General features: G+C 43.5%; 1 protein-coding gene across 4 annotated transcripts in view; it reads left to right on the plus strand.

The window, feature by feature from the left end:
• znf438 (zinc finger protein 438) overlaps positions 1-20,902 on the plus strand; it is a 51,965-nt gene that overhangs the window by 25,750 nt on the left and 5,313 nt on the right. For 2 of the 4 annotated variants that reach the window (XM_031754817.2, XM_039617437.1), the window contains exons 2-3: positions 5,656-5,740; positions 9,022-9,112. The gene's annotated coding sequence lies outside the window, so the exon portion shown is untranslated. Of the gene's footprint in view, positions 1-5,655; positions 5,741-9,021; positions 9,126-20,902 lie in introns of all 4 variants that reach the window. The other 2 variants (XM_031754809.2, XM_039617438.1) reach the window with 2 other exon arrangements.

Consider the following 20,902-nt stretch of genomic DNA (forward strand, 5'->3'; position numbering starts at 1 on the left):
AGCTTCCTGGCAGCACAGGACTATCATCACCTTCGATGAAAGATTTTGGCACGGGAGTCGTCATTGTCCTCCTCCTTATTTTCATCTGCAATAAGAGGTGAACCGCACGCGTTCGGTTATGCCATCTTTAGTATTTCATCTGCCTCTAAATCAAACACACTCACTTCCCTCTGTAGGAGGCGAACGCTGAAATGAGCAGCGTGAAATCTGTAAACAAAGCGGCTCATGCCAAAGAGATTTAATGTAGTGATAGTGACAGCTCTGCTAGGATTATCTGGCTGGATGATATTTTTGAAAAACAAAGTACAGAGTGTGGATTAACCAAGCTTTCAATGCTATTTGTTCCCCACAAAGTCAAACCCACAGAAAATAAAATGATGGAGTATTTCCTTAAAACAAAAAGCAGCAGTGTGATACTCTTTCAGGTGACTGCAGCAATGGCGTTGTTAGATTAAAACAACACAACTGTTTTAGTTTTCCATTTAGCTGGAAGAGGGTGAAATCCGAGCTTCACGCCTCAATGAAAGCTCATATGTGGCCGACCGTAGGCTGGTCTGTCCGAGGTGAGCTCGGAGACAGAAGCAGCGAAGGATGGAGAGAGAGTGAGTGAGTGAACTGAGTTTGTCAGCTTTTTAAACCTTGAAATTGATTCTTCTTCTGGGTTCTTTTATTCTAATGACAGGCTAATCCCCCTCTGCTGTTTCCTTCTGTTATAAATAGAGCCTCTTATTTCCCTGCTCCGCCGTGCGCCGCTTCTGAAAATTAGCACTCATGATGAGTCTGCGCTCTCAGCAATCAATTTGCCACAGTAAGTCCTTCCAAAAAGGTTACCTGTGGCAACTGAGCCCCAGTCACGTTACTGGGGCTCAGTTGAATTTGCCGCTCCTGCCAATTTTGATTCGGCTAATTAAATAAATGGCTCCGTCTGGAGAGTCAGCTGAATGAAATGTCAAAATATTGATGTTGAACGCTGACGTGATTTCAGGGTGCTTGTCGTAAGGAGAGGAGGAGTGTGTGTGTGGGGGGGGTCAGCTTCAGGGCTACTGTAATCATATTAGTAGAGATCTGCTTATTTATGAGGCTGTAAGTTATTCTTGCTCAGCGTGGGCTATCCATCACAGTTTGGCTGTCTTATTGTGGCCTGCTACAGTCACACAGCTAAGAAGTGCAATAGCAGAGTATGTGATTATCAGATGGAGCTCTGTTATCTAGTCACTCACGTCATGACGCTGGGGTAAACTGCTCAGAGTTAGCCCGCCAGAGCCTCTTTCTGGCCGAGTCATGTGACGCTAAAGGAATGTTTCTTTTTCTCTGCTCACGTTTCCTCCGCCTGCTTCCTTCTGACTTCACCTCTCACCTGCCACCTCCTGCTCCTGCTAACAGGCTCAGAATGCCTAAAATTAAGTACTTCATGCTTCATACTTTGTGTCTGACCATGTCTAAAGGCAAAAGTGTTTATAGCTGTTCTAAATGTCCAAAGTTGAAGGCGGTGCAGAGAGCGTGCCATCATCCTCCACTGCCTCCTAAGTCTCTTTCCAAGAGCTCCTGTCTTTTTGTGTGCTTGATGCAGTGAGTCACAGAGATGAAAATGAAGGAGCCGGTGTACTCTTCAAAAAACAGAAGGCTGTCGGCAGGTCGGACGGCATCTGAACCTTCCTTCCTCCACACCTCTCGCTACACTGCGTCCGAACATTTCTGCAGCTTTCTGCAGCACTCTCAGCTCGCAGCACTGCACATGGCTGTTCAGTTTTCATGTTTACAACCACGTGCATCACCACAAGTGGCTTCCGTGCGAAGCCGTGTGAAAACGTGTGTCATTATCCCCACAGTTACACAATTATCCCGTATCGCCCCTCCATGACAGCCGCAATGCCACCCCGCCTTCGAGTGCCACCATTTGAGAAAAAAAGGTGCAAAATGTTTCCGTCTGACGGTCAGAGGCACGTCATATAAACTAGTTGTTTTCAAGCACACTTTGAGCCCGAGGGTTCACACTCGTATGCAGCTGTTGCTGGAGTAGAGGCAAAGAGTGAGTATAGTGCACAGCAGTGCCATCCAGACCCTACTGTGCTTGCCAATCAAATACATAAAGTTTATATTTAATTGAAAAGGTTTATGAAGTGAAATACTTGGTATGCAGTGAGTCCACATATAACATTAACTGCACACACAAAAAAAGAAGCTAATTATGATAGAGTAATTTCTTTGTATATTATTGGATAGAAGTTTACAGCCTTCAAACTCATGGCTCTGTCACTGCAATTGAAATCTTTTTCAGACACCCCCAGTTTTTACCAGGATGACCCTGCAGGAAACATACGCGTCACAGGACTTCCATAACATGTTGACGCTATAAACTGGCGCTTTGGGTGACTGTTTCTGTTATTTATTCTCATTTTGTGTCATGTTTAAGGCACAAATGGGGGAAAAACCTGTAAGCACAGTCTAGGATCTGAATTTAACCTATAAACCTAACTATGTATTTCAGTTATTTGGCTACATTTTCTTGCTTTGTAACCAGGTATGCTTTATTTCATACACATTCTCTAATGAAGACAAAGAGCTTCCTGTGGACGTTTCAGAACCTATGGAGTCTAACTTGTGAAAAATGAGATTGGCAGATGATTATTTTCTTTGTTTTTTCTGTCACTTTGACAAGATGCATGCATTTGCTGTTGAATTTTCCGCTTTTAAAAACGGGGACCCCCAGCTGATAATAACTTTTCTATTCTACTATGAACTACATCCAGTGGATCTGGGAAGGAAATGCAAATTCACAGCACCTTATTGTGCACATTTGGGTGTTTGTGTTGGCGACTCGGGCAGGTCTGTGGTGAGTCTGGCACGCTGTGGGGTCTCTGGGTTGCTCTGATAGCGCGTGTTTCTTTGAGGCCCCAGCATGCTGTGGATAACGACACCGGCCTCATCCAGAGTCTGATCTCAGGCCAGCTCGGAAGGAGCCAATGTTTCGGGCTGCCAGGACCCGAGCATAATAAAGATACACCCGCGGTTGATTGGTTGAGCACATGATCAGACGTGTAACATGGGTTTAGATAACTGATAGTGCTGGTCCTCACTGCTCTGGTTCTTCGCTGGCACACGACTGCGCCGCCTGGATGCACCTTCAGAGGATGAGCCCACCCTTCTCGTCTCCCCTTGATCTCCTCTCGCTGTGCCTCTCTGTTCTTTCTGTGCCGCTCTCTCCCCCCCCGAAACAGTCTTTCTTCTCAGCCTTCTCCCCTCCCAGTCTCTCGTCAGATCCACAGGGCCAGATTTTTATCGCTTTTCTGTGAGTCCTGCGAGGGGAACCTTGAGGGTCTCAGTGGGATCAATTTAAAAGGGAAGCACTTGTCTCTCCTCCTCTCCTTGGTCCTCTCGGCTGATTGGGTCCGCTCGCCAGGAACTTGCAGGCTTTTGATCTCAACCACCCCCGTCATCACCCCCACCGCTGCTCAAAGTTTTTGTCAGAGCTTGGCTCTATGGGAGAGGGGGGGGAAAAAAAAATTGTTCTACTTTCTGAGAAATGCTGGCCCCATCCTCTTTCTCTGCACCTGTGAGAGACCGAGTAACATTTTGTAAACCCACGGGGTGGTACTAACAATCTATGGTTTGACTGACTTCTCTTTGAAGATGTGAGAGCGATCCATCTCTTCAGGTGGAGGTACACCTAAGAGGACCTGTAGTCCTCAAGCAGCTCGCTCAAACAACCTGTGAGAAGATGCTGGGAGCTGCGATGCATTATTCACAGGGTGTTACAAAGAGAAGGGTACAAGGCGATGCCCGCGAGCGATCCCATGCTGAGCTCCACTGAAGTCGCTCCCCTCTTTGTAGGACATGAAGGAACAGTGACCCCGCAGCATGGGGACTACCTTAGATTACAATAAACATCCAGGGAGCACTGTTTTTGATAAAAGGGAATTACTTTATTAGAGCCTGGGTCTTACTTTTAGAATTTCTTATTGTTTTTCTCAAATTTTATTCGATTTAATTAATGGCGAGGGAGCAAAAAGCAAAAAAGGTCAGGTTTGGTTACTATACCACTTATTACAGGTTAGGTTCTAATTAGGATTTACATTTGATCAATTCCAGATATGGCTTTTCAGTTCTTTAAGGAAACTTTGTCTTACTGCCCGTTAAAAGTAAAAAAATTGTATCCAAAAAGCTCATTCCAAAACATATGAGTATAAAGGCCAGTGTCAGTCATATTAACAGAAGTAATGCTGAGATATGTGACAGCAATAATGAAATGTAGTATGATTGTGATATGGTGCCGTTACAGCTGGGTTTTTGTAGTCCTCCATATGATTATGTAAGTTTGTTGTGTAATGTAAGTGGTTTGCTGAGAGAAGGGCAGCATGAACTCTCAGTGTGTCGGTTTTTTTGGATAGAAGCCAGGCCTCGTCACCCTCCTCCTCATCCACCTCCTCCTCTGTCTCCTGCCAGGTCACCGAGGGTCAAACCAGAGTTTTTCTTGTCCTACCTCGCTGAACTCTCTCTCCTCTTGGGAAACCTCCATTTACATCTCAGGATTAAAATTCCTGGTAAATTCAGCCAAACCAAGCCACAAGCCTCTTTTGCACGTTTGTTTTTCCAGGCCGTATCACACGAGCGTCACCTTACAGTTGTCGTCTGCTGAACGTGTGGTCCTAGGCCGTATCACACGAGCGTCACCTTATTCCTCGCCAAACTGAGCTGAGTTGCTCAGCGGCTGAGAAGAAGGGCCCGAAAGTTCGAAGCGCCATGGTTTGTGAGCGTATCTCACTGTTCAGCGCCCCTTCTTTCCAGGGCTCTCTGGTCCCTGGGTGATGACATCATCGGCGTACTTGTGCACTAATTGAGGTTTAATGCTAGAGTAAAGCGAGTAGGGCTGTAATTTTCCCGCCCTGGCCTGGAATAGAGACGAAAGCTTTTCATGTGGTCGGGGCTAATTCGGGCTGCAGTGCTGCAGCTGTGGGACACCTCACACTTTTGTCCTCCTCTTTCTGCCTAGAGATTAGAAAAATATGGAAAGTAATACGACGGACTCGGCAATGTCCATTTAGGTGTAGGTGAGTTGGGGCACACTCATGTCTAAAAATTGGACTTTTAAATGAAAGTTAAGATAGTAGGTTTTCCATAACTTTTTAAAATTAGGCTGGGAAGAAACACTGCATCGATGAACTACAGTAACCCCTAATGATAAACAACACAACACCGCATGTTTTATACAGGCTGTCATTACAGTTGTATGTACACAAAACCTAGGTGTAATGGTGTTCATCCTCCCATCTAGGCAAACACACAAATACACATGCACGCTGACACAAACACAGAGCTCAACCTGCTCTTTATCCTATCCACCATATCAGGGTCTGTATAAACATCAGGTCTGTTTGAAGTAGAAGGCCTTAATCAAGTGTAATCACCGGCATCGCTTGCTGGTTACTGGGCTGCGAGGGGAGGGGCAGAGAACGAGGGCAAGACCTGCAGAGACACCTGAAAGCAGCAGGATAGACCAGAGCCAGTGTAATGATCCATATGACAGCAACAGATAACTGCTAACACCAAAACAACTATCATGTAAATCTCTTTGCTTCTATGTTGTAAGTTGTAATGTCTGTGGACATAAATGAGAAATGTTTAAACCTTGACTTGTGCTCCATGTCTTTCCTCTAGGTGGCGCACGTTGGTGGCATGTATAGAACTGGTTGGATAATCCCCCCCTTCTGCAACCTGCAAATTTAAGCGTGCAAGAAAATTTGTAAGTTCCAAAAGACTTTCATCACATGGAGCAAACCACTCCTTAACATATTGTTTCATGGGTGACAGCTGTCGACTCACAGTAAGAAGCTTCTGCATTTTTATTTTAAGGAAAAGTTGTTCAAACTTATTACATATTTGAACTGGTACTTCGACACAGACACAGAAATTTCTTCCATTTCTAAATGATCGCAATAGTTTTCGCCTTCTCATCAAGGTTCCTGCCGATGGTCTTGTCATGTCATGTCACGTCCTTTGTCAGCTCTTTGGTCTTGCACATGGTGGCTTGACTGGAATTATTTTCTGTGGACAGGTGTGGTTTAATACCCAGTAATTTCAGATCAGATCTATTTGTAAGTGGTTAATTGGTTGATTGACTGTATAGACTGAGTACCTTCATAGTGTAGTGGTTTATACATTTGTCTAATGAGCAAGAAATCCATGGTTCAATTCCCGATGCTACTCCTCGAGGGGCGGTGACTCCCATCAGAGATCAGTCGCTGCTGAAGTAGCTCTACTAAAGCATGTGGACTGGAACGAACCAGAGACCGACCCACTAACCTACCCACCTGCTGAACAACAGTCACCACAGTAGGCCGTACACCCAGACAGACAAAGTTTATTGCATGGTTTTGTCGGCATGTTTTCTGATATATCGGTATCGGTAGCTTATCCAAGCAGAGTCGGGCAAATGAGTAATCTGTGACTTGTTATGACAAGATTATTTTTAAACTGCAGCGTCATTTTATCTTAATTTCAAGATTAGTCGAAATGTGAAGATTACAGTTGTCGTCTGCTGAACGTGGTCCTAATACTCCTCCACAGACTATTTAGATTTTAAAACAACTTTGTTTAACTTCTTGTCTCCTTGATAAGAGAGCAAAAGCATCTCGTTTTCATTCAGTCATCCAAACACTCGAGTGAGAACTTCTCTACGATAAATCAGAAATGATGCACAGCAGTGCACCAACACTTCAACAGAAGCTTTTTGGCATGCGGATGCTGAGCGATCAGCCCTCGTATGGAGCACTTTTCTCAAGCGAGAATGGAAATAAGCAGTAGATGTCATTGCACATAGCATATCGGTGCCTCTGTAATGTACAGTGGCCCCGAGGTGCGATTTAGAAATGAAAGAATGTTTTGTGATTAACTCTCGGCACAGGCACGCACACATGCACACACTGATTCCATTGTACCAGTCGGGTCTAACTGGCCTACGCCTGCGCCAAAGCCTGTTAACTCCAGTCCAGAGCGTAGAGGCTGGTAATGAGCACTGTCAGAGCTGACATAACAACCTCCCGCTCTGGGCCTGAACGCTGGAGTCAGAGAGAGAGAAAGAGTGAGTGTGTCAGTCTGCGCCGGGCTGATCCTGATTGGGCTGCAGACTGACCGTCAGAACTCACCAGTCTAGTGTAATGTGTGCTAATAAAGAAAAAGCCCGTCTCCTTTAAATTCAGACTTTCTTTTCTACAAACTGTGACACATGGTGTGAGGTTAGACTTAAATGGCGTTAAACTCAGACTTAAAGTATGAAAGACTTTACTTTTAATTCCCCCATACCTGGAAAGAATTACTCTGCTTTGAAGCTTATTACTTAAGCTTTTAGACCACCTAGTCAGGAGGAATTAACTGTTCTTTGAGTGCAGCTGACTTTGAGTTGAAAATAAAGGATCACTGAGATATTTATATTCCAAAATATATATGAAGAAAATGCTAAAGATTCTTATTGTGCGCTTTAATCCAGCTTGCATAAATGTTTTCTCAGACGTGCCATGAGTGCACTCTTGATATGAGGTGTTCTGTACTGTCGCGTATTTGTCCTTAAGGTTAGAATCTACGACGGTGGTTTTGTTGAAGTTAAGCATTTTTCTATCTGTCCCCATCCCGGCTCATTAGAATCAGCTTGTTTAGAGCGGATGACTCGCTGTGTTGTCTTACTCGAATTGAGGCAGCAAGAAAACAAATGCAGCCCTCACGTTCCACCATCGCGTGTCCCGGCCTCCCATTTCTCAATAATTTATCCAGACAACTAGAATGATTATTATATGAATATGCACTAAAAATTCCATTCTTGTGCTCTTTCAATCCAAGTTTGTGCATGTCAGTGTGTGCAGAGAGTGTATGCGTGCGCGCGAACGCGGAGCTGTGTGTATGCAGCACTTTTCCGCCTGAAACAAAGGAGGTGTCAGAGCGAATTAGCCCCCCTACAACTGAACGCCCAGAGAGCTTAGAGATGCACCACAGGTTCTGCTGAGTCGCACATGAGCCGCGGTGTCGGCTCCCCCTCCTCCTCCTTTTGCCCCACCCCTGCCACACTCCCCCCCCCCCCCCGACTCCTGAGTTGCTCTAACAAGGTTGTTGGAGGAGGATAAGGCGTGTTAAATGAATAATTTACACAGAAGAGCGCTCCTTATTTATTTAATACGGGTGGATCTGACTGAGTGGGCAGCCTGCGTCCCCAACTGCTGAGACACTGTTGGCTAAACGAGCACTCGCTCAGCTTAATGGAGGGTCGAAGCGACAGGCATTTAGAGAGAGCGAGGGGTTGCAAGAGAGAATTTGTTGATATAGTGTGTGTGCGCGCAAACTTCTGAAACAGGCCATGCAGAGCTATGCTAGTGTGTAAACCTTGTCACTCCTGTATAATCTGTTATCACACCAGTTTGCTCTTTAAATTTCTGATCAACTACCTCAACATTTCACCAGATAATTAATGGAATATATATATTCTTTTTCAACATTAAATTAAATCAGTGGGATTTTAAATATTTAATGCATTTGTTTTGGTAGTTAAAATAAGTTAAAGTAATTAAAATAATTGCAAGTTATAGATTAGTTTTACTCAAGGTATTGTCACTAATTATTTTTATTGTCTCTAGATATAATAACTTTATTTTTTTACACCATAATCACAGAGAGATTAGCTATCTGCTAAGATAGGTTCTTTATTTTTGATGCAGAGTAATAATACAGTTTCGACCTTGCTAGTTAGCTTGCCAGTTAGCATATTCAGAACTACTCTGTTGTTAGGTGGGGTAATTATTATTATTAATTGTTGATTGGCTTATTTTTCTGATTTTATTTTTTTAAATTATTCTTTAAACTATGTCTTTATTTCCTGTTATTTTTATTATTTTTATCCCACATTATAATTTTGAACCCTTTGGGACTTCATAATCCACCACATCTGTGTCAGCGTTTTTCAAAATTTTGTGATTGCTTTGATTTTGTCTATTTGGAAAGAAAAAAAATGAGTGAAAGGGTTAATGTTTGTCTTCACAGGAGGAGTGTGGAGACTGGGGGGGAGGGGACCACAAGCTGGGCACCAACCACAAAGAGAGCAGCTGAAAAGGAAGGAAAGATCATCCAGTCGGTAAACACCTCAGGTCTATGTCAGTTGTTTTAAGATAAACTTTATTGACCCCATGCAGAGACATTGAAGTGCTACACCAGCACACAGCAAAACATTGTGCCTGCTGCTTTCAGGTGTTAAATAAAAAAAACTAAGAAGTTAAGGAAAGTTTGAATTAAAAAGTGGACTAGAGAATGAAATTATGTGATGGCTGTAGAGAGCAGGGTTTTCTGTCATTATGTTAGGATTTTAAAACATTTTAGAGATATCAGAAAATGTAAGTTGTGTTCCATAATTAAAGATCGGCTCTCATTCTAGTAGCAGAGATGGACTAATCAGGGTATGCCAAAAATCCCTGAAAGACCTGGGTAGCTCTGGGTTTCCTCCTCCTCATCTTCCTGTGGACAGAGACGGTCTCACTCAGCAGAAGCATCGCAGCACCACAGTTCTTCTGTGTGTGTGTGTGTGTGTGTGTGTGTGTGTGTGTGTGTCCATCCCAGGGGAATGAAATCCCCCAGCTCACACTGACCTCATTATAAAAATAGCTCGTCCATCCAGCCATCACATATCCCACATTTCCCCTCTCTTCCTCGGCCTCTTAGATACGTGGCAGTCCTCCCTACCTTCCTCTTTCTCATCTCTTCATCAGTGTTTGAGCTGGACTTTACGTGAGATTAAAAGCTTATGCAAGTCCGTGTAACACCAAGGTTTCCTTCCCCTGTCATTAGTGATGCGTCCCTAATCTGGGGATGTCTTTTAATCATGAAACATCTCAGAGCAACATTGAAGATTGCGTATTACATAATCAGTTAACGCCGCTTCTTGGTAGGGTAGAGACTGCAAGCTGTTTCAACGTTTTTCCACAGACTTCCTGTCTTTTCTTTTACCTGGTCCACCGCCTGCTCTGCCAGAAGAGAGGAATCCCTCCCACTGGAGTGAGCAGCGTCTGGTTAATTTAACAGCAGCATCAGTGATTATTACAGTCCGAGTTCGCCTTTGATCCTGCCAGACAGCATTTGTCTTAGTTGGGTTTTATAATCCAACAGAGACTCCTTAGCAGATGCTCGATTTATGGACTGTGAACAAAGACTGAGATAGAGAGACAATTTCTGAAGACTTTCATATATGCAGATAAGGGCGATTTGACCATTCCTGCTGATGTTTAGTAAAGCTCACAGTTAAACACAGTCACCCATGGGAGATGTTTGTTCGAGCACAGCACTGTCAGCCACTGAGCCACTCTGCTGGAGCAGCTTAGGCTACTGCAGGAATAATAATTAGAGTGCAAATGATTACAAATCACTTTGTTCTACAGTTTGTTAGTTTTTTTTAGAAACACAGTTATAGTGTACTTAAACAGGGCAAAATTACTGTCTCTCAGGAAACTAATTTCTGGTGCATTCAACACTTAAAGAGTGTGTGTAATAAAGAAATCAAACAGTTTAACCAACTTAGGACAAAGTCTGTCACTTTGAATCTGAACGCTGAGCTTTAAAACACACAATCATAGGCCGAAGAATGAAATCTGAGCTGATGTTCGAGTGCAGTAGCTTTTTACAGACAGAAATCAGATGCTTTAAGGAGAAAGATCTTTTCTCCTCGTGGATCTCTGCCTGCTTTGAGTTTCGAGTAGTGTTGATTAAATAATGATTTTTCTTTTGAATTTTTAAAAATGTCTCATTCTGAGTATTTGAAATCATTTCAGGTTTCAATTTTACATCAACTGTACGCCCATACATTCACGCTTTCTACACGCACACACACATTATCCACACAGTCTGAGTAGAGAGGAGGAAATGGTTTATCTCAGAGGATGGAAAATGCAAAACCTCTACAAGTTCATGAAATGTCCATAAGAAAGTCTAAAACAATTTTTATATCCCAGTTTTTTTTATTCTATGCTATCAGAAATTCTGGAATAGTGTCTCCACAGAACATGATCTATAATGTTCTTGCAGGGGAGGGTGCTGCTGCCGATGATTGTGATTGATTAAGCAAACACGCTGTCATTTCATAACAAAAGCACCCACAGCAAACACAAAGCCCGGTGTCTGGCACAAGCGCTGATAGAACACAAACAATTATCACAAGGCATGCAGCGGAGCAATCTGAAAAATGACTGTGTGGGTTGCTGTATGCAGTTATGTGCCAACATAACAAGCATTAGGCTGATTAGACTCCTGACATCAAACTTCCTATAGAGTAAAGTTCCCTCAGTTTTTTTTCCCCTGCCTGTGTAGAAATGGACTGCAAAGGCTGCATTGGCTTCTCAGTCTGTTGGCCATCAAATCTTGGGCACCTCCCTCATGATTCCTGTTAGCAAAATCATGAACCTTTCTGTAAGCAGGAACTTTCAGTGGGAGTAAAGCTACTGACCAGAATTCAAGTTAGACCTAGGTTCCTCTCTGTGAAAGTAAAAGTAGGGGAACTGACCTTCAAAGTTTCCAGCTCTCCTGCAGAACTAGTTACTGTGGTACAGATGCACCCATTGATCTGTCTCACCTCGGATTAGACGGTTTCATACAAAACGACACAGTAAATATGTCCCCTTTCCATAATGTGTAAATGCAGGTTATAGTTTGTGAAGTTGTCCAAACTGAGTCCCACAAGTCGGCAATGCATATACTGTGTATTAAAGGTCACTTGGAGATTTATTTAAGATCAGGTCCTTTTATAAATGGTTCCATTTGGTTTCTGTTATATACTAGTAGTTACTGTATGGGTGCTCGGGGTACAGGGCACAAAAATAATATAATAGAAGTTTAAATTTCATAGGATGACTTGCAGGTCAAATTTGTTAGCTTTAATGTGGATAAAAAATGTTATTATCAGCCAAACAAAGAGGATAAACTGGAATTATTACTCAGCAGATGGAAATTATTAGCATAAAGTGTGTTTGGCTAGCTAAAAGTATAAATGGTTACATTTGCCAGCTAAGCATCAAACAGTGGACCTGGCTAACAAGATGAATGGATGAATAAATTGTTACAACTTCTGGCTGCAAATGATGCAAAGGTGTGCTGCAAATTGTCCCTACGACAAAGATTACCTGTTATATGTAGCAGTAACTAAAAGACAGTTTCTTTATTTATACCTAATTTGTAACTGTAAATGGAAAGCGGACAGTAGACTGGATCCAGTTTATTATGAACACATTTGAAAGTCACAGTTGTTGTTAATAACGGCGTTCCTGAGCCCATATGACGTGTTTGTTGAATCCCAAAGGTTGGGATGCAATGTTTTAAGTGATGAATGTAGAGGTACATTCATTACTTGTGTGAGTGTACTTGTTTGCGTTCACCTCTCCTTTGTAAAATTACCTCCATACCTACACATCGTGCAGCTTACCCCCGAAAGACAATTCAACATTAAATATGGAAAAGCTGCCTCACATTGACCTGTTTTTGTTTTAACTGTTGGAGTCATCTGCATTTCTTTTGATCTCACACCGGGTCTCTAGGAGCAGCCGTCATTAACAAAGTTCACACAACATTTTTTCTTCTTCTCAACATGGCCAAAGCCTCCAGTGTGTGAACACTTCTCTGGCAGTGCCCTTCACTCCCCTGCAGCCCCTTAAAGTCCTCTGCTTTGCTACACTCCCTTTGCTTTAGTGCCGCCAGACAAAACCATTCTTGTCTGTCCTTCACCGCTAATCTGACGTGTTCGTGTGTTGCGTTGCCCTTGGGGTGGGTTACCTCCACCTCCACCCCCTCCATCTCATCTCTTCTCCTCCCCACCTTGCTGTTTATCCATCTCTGGGCTTGTCGCGTCCCTGAACCTGCTCTAATTAGCATCCCACACAACACTGTTTATTTACTCAGGTACTGGCAGAAGGGGAGGGAGGTGCGAATGAAAGGGAGAGTTGGAAAAAGGAAGGATGAGGCAGAGAAAGCTGGGAAGTGAGGGAGGGAAAGAGAGGGCTAGGAAACAGGAAGAGAGGGAGAAATGATTCAGAGAATCAAAGAGCTCTGAAACTCTCTCATACCGGATGCATGGAGTAATGATGGTTAGAGAGACGCGATGCAGAAAGTCAAAAGTGAGAGACAGAAATCTTTCCCGCCTCTCCACGCCTCCTCTCTGCCATTTCCAGTGTTTCATCTGAGATGCAGAGTGCCTAAAATTAGCAAGCTGGCAGCTTCCTTCCTTCCTCCCTTCCAGGGCCCCATTAAAGTTCTCCCATTGCGTCGAGTGATCATTAAGGTGGGTCTTGGAGCGCAGGTGTTTTCTTAGCACCCCAGTCAAGGCTGCAGTGGCATCACTTTTCTTCATCGGGGCCAGCATGAGCAAAAACTCTGTGCAGTCTTCATTTGCGGGAGTATTTGTGGATCTCAGCTTTCTCATTGTGAGTAATGAATATCGCTCAGTCTGTCAGCAAGGATGGAGGAGCATATTAATAAACGATGGACAAAGGACCAGCAGAGAATAGATAGAACTGGACAGGCCTTGTTGTTTGAACATCTATGTGTTTGACAATCAGGCGGTTGTACAAATCTTGCGCTCACTGTCTTGTTCTGTGGTCATGTTGCCCTACCTCTCAATGCTCTGTGTCGTGCACAGTTATCCATCTGACAGTGAATATCTGTGAGACGTCAGGGCTCAGATTGCTGCTTTAAATGGACTGGATTGTACATAATCTCACAAGATGGGTAGTCTTTCCTTTTAAAAAGAATTAAAGAAAAAAAGAAAGCTCAAAGTTGAAAGCCTTCATGCTTTAACAAGTCTTTGCAGTCTGCCAGGCACTGGGTATGATTGTGAAAAGGTGTTGCGAGGTCACCAGGTGAAGGCTAAATGATTTGACACCCACTTCGCTGGACGTCTGTTTTTGCTTGTGCCCAATTCACTGTAAACCTACTTGACTCGGCAGCTTAGCGATTTTGAAATTTCAAACACTGCTGTCTCAGTTGCACCAGTTCCAGCTGGCTCTTTGTTGCATGACTAAAGCCGCTTTCACGCTACATCCCTGAACTTTTATTGGACTTACCCAACAGAGGTGCATGCGGCAACACAAATGTTCCACTGGACACTAAACAGTCTTTAACCAGCCGTCTCCTTAGTACAAAGGCTGTGTGAGAATAGTCCAGCTTTGTGCGCACTTACCTGAGGATGCATTCAATGTATAGAGGGGTTTTGTTTTGTTTTTTTGAGCGCTTTTCAAATCTTTTTTTCTTAAACGTTGCAGGTCAAATTTCTGGTGTCACAGAACAACAGTTTATGTAAATTCTTTTTCAAACTAGACGACTCAGAGTAAGCGAGAGAGAGATGCCACAGCAGCCACCTAGGTGGCCTTCTAGTATACTTGTTGGAGATTGGTGTCCACAGTGGGGCTTGCCAAATCCTGGTTTGCTTCCTTACTGGTTAAGGCAGCTTCTGCTGTTGTACATCTACGAGTATCAATACTTTTATGTGTTTAACCTACTGTGCCTGTACCTACTACCAGGTAAACAAAGCTAAGAGATCTCATCAATGCCGGTTCTTCTTTGTGGATTTCAGTGCAAATAGTGTAGTTATGTACAGTCTTGGATGGCAGTTTCTTAACTAAAATGGTCGCAAGTTGCCGTCCTGTAACACGTCTTGTCATCTCTGACAGCTCTCATCCCTCTCTTCTTTCCTTTTCTCCTGCAGCTCCCCTCTGCTTTTCCACCACTGTTTAGTGCTGTTTGACCTGCTCAGAAGGGCCCAAATGTCACAGCAGAGGGAAAGGTCAGGTAAAGGTTTTAGTGCTGAGCAAAGTCTGGATGGCTAACACAGCGCTGGATGCCCGAGGGCGTCGAGGCGGGGGAGGAGGGCCACGTTAACACTTCAGACCTTGAATACACACACACCTACTTCTACACGATTACATGCACTTTGACACACTGCTGTCACCTCGCCTCTGTGTCGACATCACTCAGCTCAGAGCCGGGAGCCACATCAGCTGCGTGCACGTGGCCGCGCCTGTTTATGTGTGCTCGTACGCTCATTTGGGTCATCTGCAAGCACGGATGATTGAGGACGTTACAGCTTCCCAGGGAATGACGCATGGCCTCGCTGTGGACATCGGGTCACAGGTCACTGGCTGTCGGGGTTTTACAGGATCCTGCTTTTAAAGGGCAGGACCTCCATTTTTTTACTGACCACTTTGGAATCCTTTGAATAGAAAATTATTTGGATTCATATAAAAAAGACGAGTGCATGCACTTCCTTATTTTGCAAGTGAATGAAAGCAAAACACCCAGAGTCTGAGTTCAGTGTGTTCTGTATGGTGAATGGCAGATCAGTGGTGGGATTTCTTTATTGATTAATCTACATCCACATGCAGGGCAGAGCAGCCAGATCCTAATTGGAATGGATTTCTCTCTTGCATTGATTTGCTCAGGTGACTGTGTGTGTGTGTGTGTGTGTGTGTGTGTGTGTGTGTGTGTGTGTGTGTGTGCATGCGTGCTCTGAATACCATATGGTGTTCTGATGTTCTGTCTTACAACACCTTTCGCTGTTTGTTGTTCGGTGAAGAGGTGGAAAGGAGCAGCTGTATGTTAGCAGCGTGTGCGCCTCTTCTTTGGCTCTCTTATTCAGCAGCACTCTGAGATAAAGCAAGGACCTCTGTAAGAACACTGACTTCATTACCCCATGACTGCTTTCATTCTCCCCCACACACACGTGCATATACAAGCTGGTGCGCAAAAATGAGTAGTTGGCATGCATGCAGGCAGAAGCAATGGAGCACAGATAACTTTACACAGTAGGGAATGATGTCATTTCCTCTTGGATGCATTTTTGGTTTTTGATGTTTTTGCATCTTAAGAAAGGCAAGAAAGGTTTATCTTTTTAACTAACTCTCTCACATTTACTTATCCCACACGTAATGTGTGTGTGTGCGCAAGAGAGAGGGGGCTGCTGAGAGATGGCCGCTGGACATTGCTTCTCACAGCTGGCTGGCCCCGACCCCCCATGATCTGCTCTCTTATCTAGTCCAGATCCTGGCCTTTCATCTGGGCTAAAACCTGGGGGAGCTTGGCCTCTGCTGTTTTTTAAGTCTTCTCACACACACACACACACACACACACACACACACACACACACACACACACACACACACACACACAGTCTCATTCCAGACCCCCTCCATCTCCAGACTCTATCTGTGAGTCCCAGATGAGCATTGCTCTCACCTACAAGGAAGATAACAAACCTCACACTCCTCTGCTCTCCTTTCCCCAAAACACTTCAGATTTGATTTCTTCAAAACTCACTGTGAGGGGGGAAAAAAAGAAATTACCTCCCCTTTCTCCCTTTCTTATTGTCTGTGAGAATGGGGTTTTTTTTAATGTTTTTTTTTTCTTTTTTCGAGCTGTAGTTGTTATGTTTGGGTCCTTGCCACCGCCTTCATAGATAGGAAGCAAAATGCTGCACTCTGCAGTTTAAACAGTAGTTGTTTGGCTAAAAGTGAGACAAAGCAGAATCACAGAACGCATCGGGGATGCTCCCCAAACACGGTGCTCTTCATGTTTTGACACTGAACAAAGTGGCGCTTTCAGCTCTCACTAAATTGCATTACTGCCTAACAATAGGTGGGTTGTTTTGGCTGCTCGACCAGTCGGTCTTGGCTGGACCAGATCTTCATGTGACCAGCGTTCAGCTTTGAGAGCGTGAGCTGACGTTTTTGTGTGTGTGAGTAGCGTCTGCAGTTCATACCATGTCATTCCATTCCAGGTGGATGGCTGGCCCGTCCCCACTCTGCCCTGCTGCTCAACCCTGACCTGTTTCCAGCATAAACAGCAGATCCTCACCTCTCACCCCTCTGGCTTTACCTGATAATCTGTCTCTATGGAGCAACCCCCCTCTTTCTCACACACACGCTATCGTTTTTCTCTTTTCTTCCTCAGTTTCTTACATTCTCTCCAGAAACCAGATTTTTGCATCACCCTAGCAGTGACTTCTGACCCCAGTCAGATCAGAGCAGTTGGCGTTTTGAATCCAGCAGCAGTCTGAGTAGCATCTATGACCCGCTTGCACATTTGTCTCTTAGCCTTGTTGTGTTATGCCCCCTCAAGTCAGAGCTGCGGAACAGTTAAAGTGAATGGGGTTCACATTCGAAGACATTTTTCTTTACGGGAGCATGTCGGCCATTGGTGTGTGGATGAGTTATTTTGGAAAGTGTTCACAGGCCCTTCACTTTTTATGAATTAAATGCACTTCTTGCTTATTTTTCTGCACACAATAAATCACATTTAAGAAGCAAAGACTTCTTTGTAATTACTGTGAATTTTATTTAATGAGCAATCTTTGTCACGGCACACTAATCTGAGCTTTACTGAGGTGAGTCTGGATTACATTGATGTTAGCTTAGATCACACGATTAGCAGGCGAACATGGCGCAAAGGTGAAATGGAGCGACCGATCCAAAGCCCTCTGCTGTGCGTCTTCTTCGACTTTCCTGTCCACTCTCCACTCTCTATAAAAATGAAAGGCCCAAAAAATAACATATTAAAAAATATTATCTTTCCAATTTACATATGGCATCATCACCCAACCCCTCCTTTTTCTTTCCTTTTCTTTTGGAGGACTGCACATAAGTACATTTCTGTAGCCTGTGCTTTGTTGGAGTTTATCCCTTCTCTATACGTAGACAAAAAGGTATGCGAGTGGGCACGCAGCAGGACCGTCCTTGAATTAAGATCCATCTTTCAGTTAGGATTTTTCTAATCATCCCTCAAAGATCCAAGCCAGATGGCCAACCAAAGTGATGTAACCAGACTGAAAAAAGGCTTTCACCAATAAAATGGTCAAAAAACACCATGTTCATTTGTTGCAGAGCTCCACTAGTCTGGAGAAACTGTAAGCAGAGCAGCCATCTCAAAAACTCGTAGCTGATCGGACCTAGAGTGGATAGACAAAATCTGGCAGGATCCAGGTACTGCTCATCACTGGGCCTAATGGGATATTAGGCCCAGTGATAGTTGATTAAGTATGCTGGCACCAGCATACTTGATTAAGTATGCTGGTGCCAGCATCATCCTATCATGCTGTGTAAAATAACAACTAAAGGTATCTGAAAGCTTTGGCTATCATTTGTGTGTCTACTGAAAATGACAGACTTCTCCTTGCATCCTGTTGTCTTCTTTGATTAGATGTTGAGCCTTGAAATGCTTTGACCTGTGAAACAGAAAATAACAACAAAACTATTAAAAATTCTAGTTACACTAGCTGGATATTATTATAGCTTGTGCTTGATTGTAACTGGGCATTGCAAAGGGCTGCAGGTCTAGCTTTTAAACAACCGTTGCTCTTGATTTCTGTTCATTTGGTGTCTTTTTGTGTTTGAACACCAAAATAACCTTCTTGGGAGAATAGAGAATGATGACAGGGCAAGTTGACCGCTGCTGTTACATCAACAAGAAATCAAACCCTTGCCTGCTCCTTCCTTTTTCTCATTCCTATTTTTGTCTCTTCCCTCTTCCATGTGCCTGAGGTGGAAGAAGAGAGTTTTTAAAATGCAGGTTATGTAGATAAGATAGAGGCACATACTGAGATGAGCATCCCGAAACCTGAATCAAATTATGAGCAGGAACACACAGAGGGGAATTGACAAACTGTAGAAGGGTTACAAAAATAGCTGGAAGTTTAAAAGTAGCACTTGGATATATATCTGTATTGCCTTCTGTGCAACAGTAAAGGGGTCTGTGTTGTGTCATTGACCCATTCAGTGAAGTGAATTAGCAGATGTGGCCCGAAAGTGTTTTTTAAAGTGTTGGCTTTAGGGCCTCTTAAAATGAGAACAAGTCTTAATTGTGATAACAGTACATTCAGTTCAATTTAATATGATTTTATCATGGCCTCCAGATGTTTTATATTGTAAGTTAAAGACACTATAATAATACGGAGAAAACTTCAACAATTAGATCATCCCATACGAGCAAGCAAATGGTGACAGTGGGGAGTAAAAACTCCCCTTTTAACAGGAAGAAACCTCCAGCAGAACAAGACTCAGGGAGGGACAGCCGTTTTGCCATGATGTGGAGAGGGAGTCTGCACAAAAGAAACAGACAGAGATTAAATCCTGAAATGAGCTAAAATGAGTCCCACAAATGAGTGAAAGTTAGCATGCTAAGTGACAATGGCAGCTCTGGAAAACATTAATATATACCTACCTAACGATCAGATAGCTGATCTTTAGGTATTCAGTTTTCAGTTTTTGGATAGGTAATTTTTAGAGTGTAAATTTATACTGTTTCAGCTTATGAACCTAAACGGTGGTCATCAACTTTCAGCTCGTCTCACTGGGGCCATCTTACACCAGGACAGTTTTCATAACCCTCCTGATCTCCCACCGCTGGCGCTTCTCTGTTTGCCTAGTGACTGTGCAGTTGTGCTTCAGCTGCCTACATAGGTTGAGCCTTCTCCTTTCTTTGTGTACAAAGTTGCCCAAGGATAAATTCCCTGAACAAAAATCATCAGGAAGTTTCCCTGAACAGAAAGCTTTCTTTCTGTTCCTACTTCTTCCTCCTGCAGTGAATATAGTCTTATAAAGCACAGCAACGCAATAACACCACAGATAGAAACTTAATTAATGTACACATTGCAGAATTAATCAACAGGCATTGCCTCAAGTCCACTCTCTCACTTTTTATACCTACATAAAGCACCCAGAGGAACGCACATCCCACAGTTTTATTCCACTCTGTGTTCTGCCAAAGTCACAGTCAAATTGGAATCAACTATCCACACAGAGGAGGAATATCTCCAGCTTTATGGAGTCGTAATGCGGTAGGGGTACTGTATAAATAATCTGTGCACAGAAACACTTCCAGCTGTTAAACAATATGCCCTTTGCCGTTTTTCTTTTCCTCTCCTCCTTTTGAGTATGTAGGGCTCTGAGCGTGAAAACAGGCGGGGGGGGGGTGGGGTTGTATGGAGAAATGATTTTGTTTAAATATTTGCCTTTTGTAACACCTCCAGATTGTTGCACTTTATGCTGTTTGGTATTACAGAGTGGAGCTGGAACATTGCCTGTATCAAACGGTGCTATTAAGGTTCAGGTCATAATGTGAAATTGAAATCCCAGAGTCTGTTTACAGTTAGGCCTTTTGAAGCATTCCAGTGTAATCTGTCCCTGCTTTTGATATAAAGATAGAGTATTGATATAAATGAAGAGAATTTTGCCTTTGTTTTTAAAACCATACCTGTGGCTTTTGATTGATAGATGGGAACGCTATGGTAGATTGAGATAATAAAGACTTGCTTAAAACCTCACTCTGAGGTTATAGTTTCCCCCACTGTATCAACATAGTCAAAAAGGTGAAACACGGAGTGCAAAGCCTCATCCCCACTGGGCTACCATGAAATGTTATTTGTGAACAAGGGATGATAAAATAAACCCAGGGCTTTTTTTTCAGGGACATCCTCATTGCCTTTGGCCAGGTTGAGTAGTGAGCAGCTTTTACGCTCCATTGACTGATCCTTACAGGAAGTGAGGAGGGGGGGTATAAGGAGCCCCTTCACCACAGATCCTCAGCATGTACCTTGACTACATGCTGAGCACATATCAAAGGGGGCACTCTGTCCTTAGCCTGGGGGAGAGAGAGTCTGCTGTTTGGGTCTAAAGAGACATGGGTAATAGGACAGCTTGTCACACTTGTGCATATGCCTGCATTTTACACACTGCACGTTGCTGCTGTCTTGCTTGGGTTGCAAAGTAACGACACCACAAACAAAACAAAGAAAGAAAAAGAGACCGTATGCAGAGGGGTTGCATTTATATTAAGGTCTGAACCATCAACCACAATGACATGAACTCAAACTCTAACCAGTTCTCACTAACTCAGTGCAGTGAGA

Source organism: Oreochromis aureus, linkage group 9 (assembly GCF_013358895.1).
Source record: "Oreochromis aureus strain Israel breed Guangdong linkage group 9, ZZ_aureus, whole genome shotgun sequence".
Taxonomy (NCBI): domain Eukaryota; kingdom Metazoa; phylum Chordata; class Actinopteri; order Cichliformes; family Cichlidae; genus Oreochromis; species Oreochromis aureus.